This window comes from Oncorhynchus clarkii, chromosome 33, assembly GCF_045791955.1.
Source record: "Oncorhynchus clarkii lewisi isolate Uvic-CL-2024 chromosome 33, UVic_Ocla_1.0, whole genome shotgun sequence".
NCBI lineage: Eukaryota > Metazoa > Chordata > Actinopteri > Salmoniformes > Salmonidae > Oncorhynchus > Oncorhynchus clarkii.
The window spans coordinates 6,939,426-6,954,243 of NC_092179.1; the positions used below are offsets into that span (position 1 = coordinate 6,939,426).

General features: G+C 41.9%; 1 long non-coding RNA gene across 1 annotated transcript; it reads left to right on the forward strand.

The window, feature by feature from the left end:
- Window positions 1-968: 968 nt before the first annotated feature.
- LOC139393005 (uncharacterized) lies at window positions 969-1,404 on the forward strand. The gene is made up of 3 exons (XR_011629744.1): window positions 969-1,094; window positions 1,174-1,209; window positions 1,308-1,404. It is a non-coding gene; the product is annotated as an uncharacterized lncRNA (long non-coding RNA).
- Window positions 1,405-14,818: the final 13,414 nt, after the last annotated feature.

The following is a 14,818-nucleotide window of genomic DNA, read 5'->3' on the forward strand; positions in this document are numbered from 1 at the left end:
CCAAGTAATTTTTTGCAGTGTGACTCCATTAAGTGTGTGTGTGTGTGTGTGTGTGTGTGTGTGTGTAGATTAAACATGAACGGGCCAAAACGGACATGGCAGCAGGTCAAAATCAAATACAAGAACATTCTGCAGAATGGTATGGTCCCTGACTAATATTTAACAAAGCACAAGCATATATTGTACCCAGAAGGTGCCTGCTCACACATTGTCTGTACTGTTTTAGCAGTGAAAAAGAATACCCACAGACAAGGCACGGGTGGTGGGTCACCAAAGGCTGACCTTACCCCAGCAGAGGACATGGCCTTGGAGCTAAATAAAGGCAGGCCCGTCTTAGAGGGGATCCCTGGGGGGAAAGAGACGAGCATAGGTTCCTCCCAAGATGCCACCCGCTTCATTCAAGGTATGTCCTTCCATCTCTACATGGGATACAACCACATTCATATTGAATCAATTTGGACTGTCTGACTTTGGTTTACCTATTGCCTTGCAGTGTCTGGCAGCACTGTGTTCCTGTTAGAGCCACCAGCACAAGCACCAGACGATGCTGATCCAGTGAGTACTCCATCAAAGGCATACTGTAGGCCTGGCATGTCTTGTCTACTAGCTTCAATATGAATCCGATTAAATGTGATAGGGTGAAGGCCCCAGTGCAGCAGCAACAGCACATGATGGAGACGATGATGAGGAGGAGACCATCTCTCTGGATTCCAGAAGGCATGAGGTATCATGTTAAGACTGTGAAAGTACTATTTACTCTACAATGGTGAGGAGTCCTCATCAAAATCAAAAAATCTAATTTCTTTTACAGGACCCAGATGCTATACAGTGGGAAAACCAGCCTGCAACATAGTGCGTATTAATAAAAGGACACCACATCCTGCCAAATTCCAGCTGCGCTAATTGTATTGTGTTCACAGAGCTCACAAGCTATCAGAAAGTTGTATGGCAACCACCTCCGGTGCCAAATAGAACTGGCAGACATAGACATTCAGTACAAGAAGAAAAAGATGGAAAATCTTGCACTGGAGTTCGAAATAAAAAAGAGGACAATTAGGAAACTGGACCTTGAAATAAAAAAACTTGAGAGGGAGGTGAGATATGCCTTCAATGTACACTGTATGCTAACTGTAACACAAATGTATTAATCATTATTTTTCTTTCCTCCCCCAGCTCCAAGAAGATGACACAGCTCAAAATAAAAATTAGGTATATTCTCGTAAAGTCAAGTGAGCCATGACATATGAGCTCTTATTGTGAGCACACAGGACGGTGGCATCTTTCTAAGGTTTTTTTTATTTTCCCAGCAATCAGTACAACCAAGTCATCGTTATAAGGCATCGCCCTCTTTTGCCCACCCCCCCCAGCACCAGGTGTGGCCACTAGCCTATATGAAGGCCCAAAATTGTGTGTTCCTTTCTGCTCTGACAATGGCATGCCCATTCGTGCGAGATGTGGTGGATGAAGAAGCACTTGTGCTGAGGAGAGCCTTCAGGTGAGAAAGGGTCTTCAGGGACCGGTTGGACCCACTGGCCTTCCCTGATGACCATCTATATGAAAGATACAGGTTTTCTGCAGATGGCATCAGGTATCTATGCAGACTACTGGGTCCCAGGATTAAGCACCGCACTGCACGGAGCCATGCACTGAGTGTGGAGCAAATGGTTTGTGTGGCCTTGCGCTTTTTTGCTAGTGGAGCCTTCCTGTACTCAGTGGGGGATGCAGAACAGCTGAACAAGGCCACAATTTGCCGCACAATAAGGAGTGTGTGTCTGGCTATCAAAGCATTAGCAGATGTCTTCATGTCCTTCCCTGGCCACAGAAGACTCTGTGACATCAAAGAGGAGTTCTATAGGATTGCAGGTAAGAGGATCTACAAATTACAGGACAACTGTTAACACATAGTAGGATACTCATTACTTTGTGTGACAGGTTTCCCCAATGTCATTGGTGCAGTGGACTGCACACACATAAGGATAAAAGCCCCCTCAGGTGCCCATGAGGCCGATTTTGTGAATAGGAAATCCTTTCACAGCATTAATGTTCAGGTGAACATAACTTTTTGATATTGTCCATTGACGAACACTCTGCATTGCCAGTGATGTGCATTGATTGGTGTAATATTCCTCATCTTATGATTTCAGATGGTCTGCAATGCTGACTGTGTGATCAGCAATGTTGTGGCAAAATGGCCTGGCTCAGTCCATGACTCCAGAATCTTTCGGGCCTCTGAAATCTATCAGTGCCTATCACAAGGTAAGCCACACAACCCCTATTTATAACCATCATGGCTGTGTCAAGAATATCACTGTGTTTATGAGGTAGTAATGATGAGATTTTGTGTTGACAGGTGAATTCTCTGGTGTGTTGCTGGGAGACAGGGGGTATGGCTGCCAGCCTTTTCTCCTGACACCTTTCACAGACCCCCAGGAAGCACAGCAGGCCTACAACCATGCCCATGCCAGGACCAGGGCCAGAGTTGAAATGACCTTTGGCCTCCTGAAGGCACGCTTTCACTGCCTTCACAAATTAAGGGTCAGCCCTGTTAGGGCATGTGATATTACTGTGGCTTGTGCTGTCCTTCACAATGTGGCCTGCCTGAGGAAGGAGAGGGCCCCCAGAGTGCCACCAGCCATGGACTGGGACAATCCGGCAATCTTCCCTGATGACGACAGTGGTCGGCTGCTGAGGGACCAATATGTGTTGAATTATTTTAGTTAGTATGTGTGCTTTCAATTTTGGTTAAATATGTCCTGCGGTGGCAGAGGAATTTGGGTTTTTTTGGGTTCGTTTTTTGACGAATTTGGCCTCTTATGATGTTTGTGCGGTATACTGTGTGTAATACAAGGCTGCAGGGAGGCTACTGCATCCATTCATTTGTCTGTTCAGTTGATGTGTATGGATTTGTCCTGCATTTATTTTAGTGTGCAGACATGCAGGGTGTGTTATACACATTCAAAGGTCTGTATATGTATCATTTTGTATAATATGCTTAGATTCTGTGCTTTCCATCTTGTAGAGTCACTGTGACTTCAGTTTTGAAAGGAGCTGATGGTTTACCTGCTTTGTTTTGTCCTTATTCAATAAAGGAACATAATGTTACACATTGTGTTTTTATATTCATATGGAATGTGTATTTGTTTATATGACAGAGTACTAGGGCCACACTGAAGAAAAAGGATAAAGTCATAAATTTATGAGGCTGGTTCTTTCTGCAGAAAAGCTACATATTGTTTTTACAGTTTTGATACTTATGACAATGTGATACTTAATATTCTGGCACATCAGCATGTCTTTGTTTATGAAACCATACTGAAGTACAATTTCACGAAATGCCCCACATCTGTCATTTTAACAACTGTCCTCCTTTAAAACAACTGGTTACAATATTATGACTTGTGTTTTTTTCCCCTCTGTGGCCCTAATATTCTAGCATTTTATATATAGCCTTATAGTCTATGGGAAACTGTAAATTATCTAATGATAGCAACATCATCTAAAAATCATTTTTTATCCAAAATCATTGAAATTAATGATCACAAACGTTTAAATAACAGTGGGTCTAGTTATATGTGATAACAATGTATAGTGAGCAGTGAAATAACTATTGGTTTCCATTTGTGGTGACTGCTGACTGACATTAGGGATGAGATTAAATAGATCCTGGAATTTAGCCTGGTCTGGAGCAGGCTAGCTCCACAGAATAAATCTCCATGGTAATTTATACCATAACATATCCTCCTGCTCCCTATCCATCTTTAGTGCAACCGGATTACGGATCAATTGAGCCAGGATCACCAAGATATCCTGGCTTAATCCCTTATCCTAGTTTTGTGCAACAGGCCCCAGGTCAGGTGAGCAAAATTTGAAGGCGTGTTCTTTTGCAGAAATTTATAGTTAAAGGAAAAATTCACCCAAAACCACTCATTCGCTTAACTTACAGTGTTAAATAACACTCATATTTAATAAAAAACAAAATAAATAAAAATGTTTTATTTTGGAATTATAATAAGGTTGGTAGCAACATGAAAATCATTGTGGAAATCTGTTGAAGCGCAAGTGAACTACAAAATCCACAACGCAAAGCTGGCTGGCTAGCTGTTAGCTATCTAGCTAGCAAGATAACGTAGCTTCAAACAATAATACCAAAGACAATATCAGCATGTAAAGTAGCCAGTTAGCTGTAAAACCGCCTCAACAAACTGCACAATCAATGTCGGAGTCTACAATCTCACCATGTTCCACCTGCAGATCGATGTGCCTCAGAGTCGAGTCTGACATTCGCAAAGGCAGATATACTTTCGAGGAGATGGGGAAACGTTGCCCATACTACGCAGTGCATTCTGGGCCATTCTAGGACAAGGAACGCTCTATGCCAATCACTCAGATACCCATGAAAGCATGAAATGACACGCCAGGTACGACGCCTAGTCATCTTGTAACTGTACATCAAGCAGAGTGATCATAAACGTTAACACTGTATATTACATGAGATTCATGCTTATGTTTATGTGAAGTGCATGTTTGAACTAATGGTTTTTTAGCTTGCTTGTATGACAACAAAGCGGCATTTATTCGAAATCCTCATCGTCTCATCTTTCAAAATACATTGAGTCCTCTTTATTTACAGCATCTCCCTCACTCAGACAGCAAAACATTTGCAAAAGTTGCCCAATTAGCGGGAGGGATGAGGGGCAACTTCTTGTCGCGTGCGGTGTTCAAGTTCAGAACCGCTGTCAGTCAAAACTAATACTGCACTGTGAAGCGAAGATTTGAGCTCTGATGTCATGTATAGCACTTACTTATCAGTGCCCAAATCTGCTATTTTTAACCGATATACACATATGATGGTAAATAGCTACGAGGAAAGAAGAAACTCAATCAACAAAATAGAAAATGTACCCAAATAAATGTGCCAATCTTGAAGGTCATAGCTTTCTGAAACCCATTTTAAATCGGTTGCTTCTCCCCTTTTCCTCGATCTCTCTCTGTCTCATCTCTGCTCTCTACTCCTAATCTAAACCCAGACAATTCCGTCTCAGTCAGAACAGTCAGTCAGCCTTGATCCTTCAATAACAAACACACCAAGGGACTCATGGTGGACAGGTGAAAGCACTGACCTGGAAAGACATAATGGGTTGGGAGGTCTAGGAAAAATGCACCAATACCTACTCCCAATCCTCATACCCAAGATGGAAGGATTGTCCCTGGCCTGCACCCAATCATAATACACAATATAGAATGCCCATGCCTACTTTCTCATCCTCATTAGTTGATCAGTGATGGTGATGCCAGTACAGCAGCCGTGTGCTAAGGTACTGCATGTGTGTGTGCGTACAATGCCTACGTGTATGTCATTGTGTCTACCGCTATGTGCGTGTGTATCAGCAATTGGGCAGCCACTCCAAACTGCTATCTTCATTGTGCTTCAGGCAGGCTCTCCCTTTCTCTCCCTGATCCCCTGTGAGCGGATGATAAAATCTGTCACACTGCCGTGCGTCTGTTGAGGAGCCCATTGTTTTGGGGATTAGTGGGATTATGGGGCGGATGCTACACGGTGCTGGAGACAGAGGGGCTTGAGCCCTGTGACCCCTTCTACTAATCATTATGTGACGGATATGGAGCGTTCATCTTTTAAAGCCAAGATTTTATTGGATTATCAATTATTCATGGACCAGGAGGGAGGGAGGCAGGGAGGGAGGGAGGGAGAGAAAGAGAGGGAGAGGTGGAGGGAGATAGAGTGAGAGAGAGGATGAAATCTTGACTTTTTGAAAGAAGTCATTACAGATTACACAGATTTAGTTATATTATAACTGCTACAGGCCGAGGCCGGCGGTTAAGGGGTTTTAATGCTTCTTTTATATCTGACAGGGTCTCAATTAAGATTATACCACGGCCCTATATCTTAAGGTCCCACCCGTTACAATTACCCTAATCAGCCTATCCGATTGGCACAGATATCCATCTACGATACATGAAAACCTGACATGTATAAACCATAACGATGACATACATTTGAAACATTTATTGAACTTCAGAACATCACACCCTTTCCCTCCTTTTTTATTCTAAGGAAACCCTTTGACTTGATGACTGCTTTGTTGTCTTTGACCTATGTGGCCATCACCATCTCCCTTGTCAATATCACGTCAGCTCGTTCTAACAGAAAAGACTTGACTGCCTAGTTGGCTCTTTGACCTGGAGACTGTATGGGGACCTCCATTAAGAGGTTAGGAGACTTAGAGCTCTCTAATTTTGTTGTGCTCAGCACAGTGCCTTGGGATGAAGGAACATGTTGGATCAAAGCTGACACAACCAAATTTTAATCAGACCGACTGGGATCTCTTCTCCATCACTACTGACACAGAGTCCAACTGCTGTTCCCTAGCTCTCTCTCTCTCTCGACACTAAAACACAAACGTTTCACCAGAGTAATCCAATAAAATCAGACCCATGTATTCTGGAGCCCTGATGCACAGTGGCAAAATGTTTGTGTGAAGCCCATGTTGACTACAAAAAAAAAAGATTTCTGCCTAGTATCCCAGAGTTTCCTCTCTCTGGAGCAGCGCCACTCTGTGAGGGTGCCCGGTCCTTCAGGGGTCTTTGTCAGGGTGGCACTGCACATGGCATAGCAGCAGTGGGAATTTTGATGGCTGGGCACTTCTCTCCCATCTCTTTCTTGGCAGCTTGGCCTCCTCTCTCCACCTTCCTCGTCTGAGAATTTCCCCTTTCCCTCCCTCCCTCCCTCCCTCCCTCTAAGTGAGAAGCTGTTAGCTTGTTAATTGCTTCAGCCTCCCTCTACAATCAAGGTGCTAGCAGCCAAGGGAGCCTGGGGAGCCCAGGGAGGCCAGGGAAGGTGAGATCCTTCCCTCTGCTTTAGAGGGGCTTTAAATTAGCCGGAGAACATACACAGACAGGCCTTCTGTCCTGAAGAAGAGGGCTGGAGCCTGGAGCTTGTCACTTTGTGTCACCCCATAGTGCTGTGTCACCCATCTATTCGCCATTTTCTGGTATTCATCTGTTAGTTACCTTTTGAGATGTCAATGGAGATAAAGATTTCCATTACCATTGTTCAGAACCAACCGATTGACACCTTTGTCAATCGAGTTGTGGTGTAGGAGACAAAAAATTTCTCTCCTTAGATAAGTTGATAAACTGTTGTGTAAGATACATCTGTATCAGGTAGTTGGTATTTAAACACACACATAAAGGCCTTGCCCCCCCCCACTGTATGAAAAGCAGAGATTCTGGATGAAATCAGATTTACTATATTTGAGATTCATAGTTGTGGGTGGGAAGTTCCCAATGCGAGTGTGCAGACTGCTGTAGACTCCCGAACGCCCATGAAAACTTGCTTCATAGAGGAATTTCTGGGGTCGTAAATTCGAAATGATGCATTGGTACATTTCTGGAAATGTCCTTTTGTAAATTCTCAACAGCCACAGTCCTCTCTATCTCATGTATTGGAAGAAAAGCTCATAAGAAATAAGCCAACTCTCTGTGTCTCCTTATTTTCAGGTTTGTAACATTTATTAACATGGTTTCGTTTTCAAAATCTAGAGATAACATGTTAATCTAAACTGTGATTCGTTTTCTGGTAATTTTGATGTATAATTGAAATGTTTTGACCAAGTGAAAAACAAGTAAGGATTTTGTCATTCATATGAGTGTTGCCAAGCTAAGCCTAGCTAACTTTGTATGAAAGTTAATGAGAACAATCTCAGATAATTTTTATTTCTGTTTGAAATGTGGGCTAGCTAGGTGCCTAGCTCTGAGCTAGCTAACATTGGCAATTAGCAATTAACATGCAACCATTAGATGCAAATGTCATTTCAAACAGAAATAAAAATGATCTGAGATGCCATCTTGTTCTCATTAACTTTCATACAAAGTTAGCTAGGCTTAGCGACACTCATATGAATGACACAATCCTTACTTGTTTTTTCATATGAACAGCACAAATTATATGTATTTTAGAAGTTTTTTTATGACATTTGCATCTAATGGTTGCATGTTAATTGCTAATTGCCAATGTTAGCTAGCCCAGAGCTAGTAGCTACTTTTAGATTATGTTGTTGTTGGCTAGCTATTCATACATTTAATACACAGGCCTCTACATAAGTAATTACATAGAGTATATAGAAGCAACTCGGCACAGTCAAATACTTTCAAAGAACAACTGGCTTCAAATGTGTTTTACAGATACAAACTGGGCAGAGATATTCTATGTAAAACTAAGCCTATATCGCCACAAATGTAAATTCTCATCAACTGAGCTTAACTTGATCACCTACGTTGTTTGCTATTACCAGACAATAAACGGGGCACTCGCCTGAATCCGATGAGCCGTGTGAATCCTGCAAGAAGCATCAGTCAAGGTTCGAAGGTTGGCATCTGTCCTTTTCTTCTACTAATTCAAAATAGTTCCACAATGCATTATCTGCGATCTCGCTAGCTATCTAGCTACCTGCCAGCTACCCACCACAATGTTCGTGCAGAAACAGCAAGGATTTCCATTTTTTTATTTGCGACAACAAAGAAAAAGAAAAAACAATACTGTAAAAGTAATTACTTTCTTATTTGAAAAACTAGGTAACGGACTACTTTAATTTAAAAACGCATGCATTATGTTACTCGTTACCACAAAAAAAGTATGCGTCTACCCAACATTGCTAGTAAGACATACAATTTTGCAAAGGCAATTAGCTTCTAAAGTAGACTCTTCTAGAGTATTGAATTGAGTTGTAGCATTACACAAATGTAACATTTTTGCATTTTCTCCGACATTTACCTCCAAGCACAATGTGTCTGTGCGATGTCAAAGAACACAAACACGTCACTGGAGGTTAATGTTGTACTACATTTCCTCTGTTCATTCAAACACTGAAAAAGAGTGACAATCTCTAAAGGTACAGTATGCTTAATGTTCTTTTTACATACGATAGCAAGGCATTGCACCAGTGGCCTGGCCACCAAAACAACATCAAATGGACCTTTTGCTTACATCCATTGCAGGTTCTTGTGCCACCTGTTACAAGATTGTTGAGGCGGGGGTATCTCACCAGGTTTACCTGAAAACATAGGGGACACTGTAACGGTCATCTTCCTCCTCTTCTGAGGAGTAGCAAGGATCGGTGGACCAATGCGCAGCGTGGTACATGTTCATGATGATCTTTAATACACTCAGAACACTAAAACAAAAATAGCAAAGAGAATGACACGAAATGAAACAGTCCTGTCTGGTGACATACACAAAGACAGAAAACAATCACCCACGAAACACAGGTGGGGAAAGGCTACCTAAGTATGATTCTCAATCAGAGACCACTAACGACACCTGCCTCTGATTGAGAACCATACCAGGCCAAACACAAAACACAACATAGAAAAACAAACATAGACACCCCACCCCAACTCACGCCCTGATCAACCTAAAACAAAGACATAACAAAAGAACTAAGGTCAGAACATGACAGACACAATCTTGGAGAATGCAAAGAAGGGTTGCGGGAGGAGAAAGCGGATAAGGCTTTTTATAAAAGTAGTTTCTGTGGAACACTAGGTTAATTATTCCTGTATTACTCCTGGTCCATGGAATACAAAGTGCATACAGGGCCCTATTACATGTTTCAAGTTATATATTTGAGTCTAGAAGAGTAGAATGAAAACAGATGTTGAATTACATCCACCTGATCTAGAGTGGCTGCTATAGCCCCCGTACTTACATTAATGACTGATCACTGTACTAATTGCCCCTGTATCAGAACTGCATTGACTGTTTTACTGAAAATAACAGTAATCATGAACTAGGTACACATTTCGGCAAAGTTTTGTTTCCTATTCTAGTCCTCATGCCTGTAGCTCTGTGCACTGACAGTATCACATGCAAAACTTGTTGCATACCTTGTTAGATTATTTTTTTATTTTTTTATTTCACCTTTATTTAACCCGGTAGGCTAGTTGAGAACAAGTTCTCATTTACAACGGCCAAGATAAAGCAAAGCAGTTCGACAAATGCAACAACAAAGGAGTTACACATGGAATAAACACACATACAGTCAATAATACAGTAGGAAAATAGTCGGTATACATTGTGTGCAAATAAGGTAAAATACGGGAGGTAAAGCAATAAATAGGCCATGGTGGCGAAGTAATTACAATATAGCAATTAAACACTGGAGTATTATAATGACCATTGGGTAGGTGTTTGAAGGTGATACATCAAGGCGCATGTAGTCGAAGGCATGTGGAGCACCTTTCAACCAGGTGAATGGAAATGAACTATTGTTTTCACAATAATCCAAAAATACCAATAATCTCAGTAATGTCAAAAACAGTTTTTTTTGGGACTACAATCAAGGTAAGTGATAAATGTCAAAGGTTAGAATTCCCTATTACTACCTCTCAATCTGGGGTTAGTGGTGTAAAGTTCAGACTTTATATGAATTACAGTGCCTTCAGAAACTATTCACTCCCCTTGACTTTTTCCACATTTTGTTGTGTTACAAAGTGGGATTAAAATGTATTTAATTGTCATTTTTGTTGTTGTCAATGACTGAGACAAAATACTGTATATCTTGATTAGATAAGTGTTCAACCCCCTGAGTCAATAATAAATCACCTTTAGCAGCGATTACAGCTGTGAGTCTTTCTGGGTAAATCTCTGAAAAGCTTTGCACACCTGGATTGTAGAAAATGTGTCCATTATTCTTTAAAGCTTTAGCTGCTGTGAAACAATACGTAATGCAACATACTATTATTACACACTACTCCAGCATAACAGATCCACAATACAAAATAACAATATTAAAATGGATGTGTGTGTAGAGTGTGCGTGTTAGCATGTGTTTGCAAATGCTGTCTGTGTACTTGTGTGTTTGTGTGTGTGTGTGTCTCTTCACAGTCCGCGCACAGTCCGGTGTAGTTTTATCTGTTTTTTTTTTATCTGATTTTCCTGCTTGACTGAGTTAAATGATGTGGAATAGAGTTCTATGTAGTCATGGCTCTATATAGTACTTTGCGTTTCCTGTAGTTTGTTCTCGACTTTGGGACTGTGAAGAGCGTCTGGTGGCATGCCTTGTGGGGTTTTTATGGGTGTCTGAGCTGTGCACTAGTCGCTTAAACAGACAGCTCTGTGATTTCAACATGTCAATACCTCTCACAAAGACAAGCAGTGATGCAGTCACTCTCTCCTCCACCCTGAGCCAGGAGAGATTGACATGCATATTATCAATGCTGGCTCTCTGTGTACATCTAAGGGCCGGCCAGTGCTGCCATAGATTTCCAAGCCAATTTAAATCAACACTGTAACGAGACCACTTAGGAACATTCAATGTCGTCTTGGTAATCAACTCCAGTGTATATTTGGCCTTGTGTTGTAGGTAGTTGTCCTGCTGAAAGGTGAATTTGTCGCCCAGTGTCTGTTGGAAAGCAGACTGAACCAAGTTTTCCTTTAGGATTTGCCTGTGCTTAGCTCTATTCCGTTTCTTTTTATCCTAAAACATTGTCATTTAGTAATTAAAATGGCGCCGGAGCAGAATGTAGACTTGTTACGTGCCCACAACCGATTGTGTTTTTATGTTTGTTCATCTGCGTTGTTTGTAACTTATATTTGTACTATTTTTGTACATAATGTTGCCGCTACCGTCTCTTATGACCGAAAATAACTTCTAAACATCAGGACTGTGATTTCTCACCACGGACAATCAGAATCCTTTTTCTTCTTTCACGACTCTGACAAACCTGAGGCAGAGGAAATACTGCTCCCTAGGAACAGGCCTTGACCCCTGTGATCTGCGTGAAGAGGAGGTGGAGAAAGAGAGGCCGGAGGACGGGCTGCCTTCTGAGGAGTAGGTGGAGATCGAATAAACCCCCACTCCCCTCAATTCTATTCACAAACATGCAATCTTTGGACAGTAAAATGGACGAGTTATTGAGAAGATTAAACTACCAACGGACATTAAAAACTGTAACATCTTATGCTTCACGGAGTCGTGGCTGATTGCCGACAATATCAACATACAGCAGGCTGGTTGTACTGGCAGGATAGAACAGCGGCGTCTGGTATGACAAGGGGCGGCGGTCTATGTATTTTGCTAAACAACAGCTGGTGCACGATATCTAAGGAAGTCTCAAGCCATTGCTTGCATGAAGTAGAGTTTCTCACGATAAGCTGCAGACCACTTTACCTACGGAGATATTTCTCATCTATATTCTACCTATTTTCTAACAACATGTTAAATGTGCAACCAGAGGGAAAATAACTCTGGACCACCTATACCCCACACACAGAGATGCATACAAAGCTTTCCATTTGGCAAATCTGATCATAATTCTATCCTCCTGATTCCTGCTTACAAGCAGAAATTAAGTAAGAAGCACCAGTGACTAGATCAATAAAAAATGGACAGACGACAGATGCTAAGATACAGTTTTTCTAGGACAGACTGGAATATGTTACGGGCTTCCTTCAATGGCAATGAGGAGCACACCAGATCTGTCATTGGCTTCATCAATAAGTACATCGATGACGTCGTCTCCACAGTACATACCCCAACCAGAAGCCATGGATTGCAGGCAGCATCCGCACTGAGCTAATGGGTAGAGCTGCCGCTTTCAAGGAGCGGGACTCTAACCCGGAAGTTTATTATAAATCCTGGTATGCCCTCCGACGAACCATCAAACAGGCAAAGCATCAATGCAGGACTAAGATAGAGTCTTACTACACCGGCGCTGACGCTCATCGGATGTGGCAGGGCCTGCAAACCATTACAGACTACAAGAGAAGAGAGCTTCCGAGAGCTGCCAAGTGACATGAGCCTACCGGACGAGCTAAACTACTTCTGTGCTCGATTTGAGGAGAATAACGCTGAAACATGCATGAGAGCACCAGCTGTTCTGCAAGACTGTGTGATGCGCTGACCAACTAGCAAGTGTCTTCACTGACATTTTCAACCTCTCCCTGTCCGTGTCCTAGTCTGTAATATTAACATGTTTTAAGCAGACCACCATAGTGCCTGTGCCCAAAAACACTAAGGTAACCTGTCACATCACCAACGAACTAACATGGTCCAATTACACCATGACAGTTGTGAAGTGGGCACGACAAAACCTATTCCCCCTCAGGAGACTGAAAAGATTTAACATGGGTCCTCTGATCCTCAAAAAGGTTCTACAGCTGCTCCATCGAGAGTTGCATCACTGCATTGTATGGAAACTGCTTGGCTTCCGACTGCAATGCACTACAAAGGGTAGTGCGAACAGCCCAGTACACCACTGGGGCCAAGCTTCCTGCCATCCAGGACTTCTATACCAGGCAATGTCAGAAGAAGGCCCTAAAACTTGTCAAGGACTCCAGTCACCCTAGTCATAGATTGTCTCTCAACTACCACACGGCAAGTGGTATTGGAGCAGCAAGTCTAGAGGCTTCTAAACAGCTTCTACCCCCAAGCCATAAGACTCCTGAACATCTAGTAAAATATCTACCCAGACTATTCACATTGCTCACCCCCTCCCCTCTCCACACCACTGCCACTCTCGGTTTTCATCTACACATAGTCACTTTAATTAACTCTACCTACATGTACATACTACCTCAACTAACCAGTGCCCCCGCACATTGACTCTGTACCGGCACCCTCCTGTATATATTGTTATTTTTTACTGCTCCTCTTCATTACCTGTTACTTTTATCTCTTTTTCTTACCCATATATTTTTTAAACGTACTGTCGGTTAGGGGCTCGTAAGTAAAGATTTCCCTGTAAGGTCTACAACTGTTATATTTGGTGCATGTGACTAATACAATTTGATTTGATGTGATTTAGCAGACATTCTTATCCAGAGCAACTTACAGGAGCAATACACTTCTGTAGTCCTTGCTGATGACAAGCATACCCATAACATGATGCAGCTACCACCATGCTTGAAAATATGAAGAGTGGTCACTCAGTGATGTGTTGTGTTGGATTTGCCCCTAACCTAACACATTGTATTCAGGCCAAAAAGTGCATTTTTTGCAATATTATTTTATAGCAAACAGGATGCATGTTTTGGAATATTTTTATTCTGTAAAGACTTCCTTCTTTTCACTCTGTCATTTTTGTTAGTATTGTGGAGTAACTACAATGTTGTTGATCCATCCTCAGTTTTCTCCTATCACAGCCATTCAACTTTTTAAAGTCACCAATAGTCAATCCCTGAGCGGTTTCCTTCCTCTCCGGCAACTGAATTAGGAAGGGCACCTGTATCTTTGTAGCGACTAGGTGTATTGATACACCATCCGAAGTGTAAATAATAACTGCACCATGCGCAAAGGGATATTCAATGTCTGCTTTTTTATTTTTAACCATCTACCAATAGGTGCCCTTCATTGCGATACAATGGAAAACCTGCATGCTCTCTCTGCATGAAATTCACTGCTCGACTGAGGGACCTTACAGATAATTGTATGTGTGGAGAATAGAGATGGGATATGTGTTAAACACCATTATTGCACACAGAGTCCATGCAACATTTTTACTCCTGAATCTATTTAGGCTTGCCATAACAAAATAGTTGAATACTTATTGACTCAAAGACATTTCAGCTTTTCTGTTTTTTATTAATTAATTAAAACACAATTCCACTTGGACATTATGGGCTATTGAGGGTGCAACATGGAACCAAAAAGGATTCTCCTATGGGAACCGCCAAAGAACCCTGTTGAAACCTTGTTAGAGTAGATTAGAAGGACATCTTAAAAGCGGAGGGACAGTTGATTGGCCTTAAACTGTTAATACAAAGAGATATGAAGGCTTATGGCAAAGTGACATTTGAGTC